At 38.4% G+C, this 3,268-nt stretch overlaps 1 long non-coding RNA gene across 1 annotated transcript; it reads right to left on the bottom strand.

The window, feature by feature from the left end:
- Positions 1-578: 578 nt before the first annotated feature.
- LOC134761481 (uncharacterized) lies at positions 579-3,012 on the bottom strand. Its single transcript, XR_010140151.1, has 2 exons — positions 2,608-3,012; positions 579-1,456 (listed from the first exon to the last, which is right to left on the bottom strand). It is a non-coding gene; the product is annotated as an uncharacterized LOC134761481 (long non-coding RNA).
- Positions 3,013-3,268: the final 256 nt, after the last annotated feature.

Genomic DNA, 3,268 nt, shown 5'->3' with positions numbered 1-3,268 from the left:
GGTCCCCTCTTCAGTTGGCCCAGATGAGAAGAAGTCGGTTTGAATCTCACTGGGAGCCTGGCAATGGTTGCTCTTTGGAGTTCTAGACACAGTGCCCACCCTAGAACCATGAGGAGGGAAGAGGGGAGGGGCAGCACAGCCATCCTCCAACATTGTGCTTCCTTTCTTACCCCAGGCATCTAGAGGTCTCTTAGGGCACAGATAAGGATAAGACTTCACAGTCACTGCCAGCTAGAGCTGATGAGTATTAGGGGGTTTGGGGGAGAAAAGTTCTGAAATCACGCTTTCTAGATGTGTGTTTGGGAAGCCTCAAATCATTCTAGTTAAGTGAATGAGCTATGGAGTAAGACTGCTCAGTTCAAATCCTGGCTCTGCCATCTAAGCCTACTGCCTGGCATAGAGTGAGTACTCAGAAAAGAACACCTGTTCTTAGACGTGTGGATAAGGCCATCTTGCCTCTTCAAACAAGTGAAGTGCAGTGTCTCACCACTCTTCAGTCCCAATTCAAAAAGGGGAAAGAACTTTAAAAATGTTAGGAATAGAGGCTTAACCTACACATATCAATAGTATTTAACAAATGTAATATGCATTGTTTATTGCGGTGATAAAATGTCTACAAATTTATATTTCATGTATATTCCTTTTCAGATAACTTAGGTTCACCATAATCAGAACATTGTGGATGGGGGTCTGTTATCTATATTACATATGTAATGACTATCTCATATTTTGTGATTTATTGACCATACCAGATTACATCTACTGAAAAGATTAATTCATGATACCAATTGGTTTGCAACCAGCAATCTGAATTCCAGATAGCATAATGGATTCTTCCTCTTAAACATGTTTTTATGACCTCTTTGATGTTGAAGAACTTTGAAATTAATCTGCATCACATTAGTTCCACCGGTTTGTTGATGAATTTTTTCTAATACGTTTTACACCATTGTGGGATAATTTATGTGTTTTCCGAGTTTTTAATGAGACCCTCTTCTTGCTTCATAAGGCAGGCCACAGATGCGTATTTGCTGCCTCACCACTTCTGATATGGTTTACATCTCATTTAAAGTTTCAACATTTGCTAACTATTATTCCACTTCAATAGTTGTAAAATCAAGTGCTGACTTCTCTTCTTATAAAAATATAAATGACTTGTGTCATACTAGAAAAAACTGGAGGCCATTTAATGGGACCAGACCCTTGTCATGAAGTCAAAATTGCTGCCATTATTCTTTCTTTTTTTTTTCTTGTCTAAGAATAGCTTCTTGCATACGCTGCAAAGACAAATTAAGAATGAGAAGCAATGGGACATCTTTCCTCTTTGGAAATTCCCAGCTCCTGATTCGTTGCTTTGTTTCAGGCTTTTGAACAGGGGTCCCTTTTATCCAGCGAAGATGGCAGAAGAACATCTATTTTTCTTGAGAGCATAAGAGGAGACTATGCCATCTATCCCCTAAAAATGAATTACATTTGTTTAGTCACTGTTACCAAAGTTTCATTATTATGAAATTAGCTCAAATGTCTGCTTTACTGACATCTTCATGAGTTAGTGGGAGAGCTTTTGCATTCTATTCTTTTAGAGTGTTTGTTTTCCCACTCTTTAATTCACACACTTTTTGCCTTGCCTCGTTAATGAGAGTATGAAACAAAAAGAGAATCTTCTGCTTTGTTGACAATATCACCAGAGCTATTTTTAATATCAGTTTCTGCAAATAATCTGCCTTTCTTGTACGGGAGGGGGAGAAAAACTCAGGCTTTAGAAAATAATGGTATGTTTTAAGGAGTTCACTTTTATGTATATTTATATGAGATTTTTAAAGGAGTCAAAAAACCAAGTTCTCATAGTATAAAATTTCCCACACCAGGCATACATGCAACAGCATATTGTTGACTGAGCATTAGCTTTATAATCTTTCAGTTTTTGACATCATCTTCTCCTTCTCTTTTGCTGGCTGCATCTGATTTGGATGAAAGTCGAGAGCGCTGTCACAAAAGAATTAACAGTGGCCATTTTTTTTTCCAGAAATTTGCTCAAAGTAGATCTATTAATGATCCAGGAACTGTTGCATAATGGAATTAATAGTTACAAGCCAAGTCGTAACCGTTGTGCTACAATTCTAGATGCTTAGATGTATTTTTTTTTTTTTTTTGAGATGGAGTTTCACTCTTGTTGCCCAGGCTGGAGCGCAGTGGCGTGATCTTGCCTCACTGCAACCTCTGCCTCCTGGGTTCAAGCGATTCTCCTGCCTCAGTCTCCCAAGTAGCTGGGATTACAGGTGCTCGCCACCATGCCTGGCTAATTTTTTGCCTTTTTAGTAGAGATGGGGTTTCATCATGTTGGCCAGGCTGGTCTTAAACTCCTGATCTCAGGTGATTCACCTGCCTCAGCCTCCCAAAGTGCTGGGATTATAGGCGTGAGCCACTGCACCCGGCCACCTAGATGCATTTTTATTATAGGATTTGCTCTTCAGCTAAATGTTACTTTAAAAAAGACTCCTTGGCTGAATATAATTCATTTGTTAGTATAAGAAAAAATGTTTCAATATGTTAGCAAAAGCATAACAATATCTTTAGTCATTTGGAAAAACGAACAAACAAACTTACCTTTAGATTTAAACTGGAAAATTTTCTTTGGATGTAAGATTTGAGAACAGGTGTATTTTTCCATCTTGGGTTCTGTGGAAGACTAAAACCAGAGACTCAAAATATCCAGCAGAATTCATTATTTTCTGTCTTAGGACACAGAGGAGTAAAAACCCTTGCTAGGAAATTCATCCCAATTTTTACAGAATTGATTTTTTCATCTGACATTAGAGACTGGTGATTATTCAAGCAATACCTCCACTCCATGCCACTTAAAATCCATGCATATTGAATATTTTGATAATTATTAAAGTTGAAAAATAGTAGTACCATATGACCAGGACGGTAAACAGAAAGGGTAATATGCCATGATTATCAACTTACTGTAAAATAAAATAACACAGATTTGTATCTGATGCTATAATTGCTTTTATTCTATGATTCAGGAGGTATGTTAGGCATTTACAGGGTCATGAGTCATCATTGTGAATAAGAAGGCTATACATATTTGGAAGTGCTCTTTAATAGAGGAGTGGCATAAGGCACCACAACAACATGGCTTCCTGGCTCCATTTTTTTTTTTTTTGAGACAAGGTCTTGCTCTGTCGCCCAGGCTGGAGTGCAGTGGTGTGATCACAGCTCCCTGCAGCCTCGACCTTCTGAGTTCAAGTGCTCCTCCCAC

Source organism: Pongo abelii, chromosome 4 (genome assembly GCF_028885655.2).
Source record: "Pongo abelii isolate AG06213 chromosome 4, NHGRI_mPonAbe1-v2.0_pri, whole genome shotgun sequence".
Taxonomy (NCBI): Eukaryota; Metazoa; Chordata; class Mammalia; order Primates; family Hominidae; genus Pongo; species Pongo abelii.
Note: the sequence above shows the minus strand (reverse complement) of the source record. Positions and strands in the feature narration are given on the sequence as shown.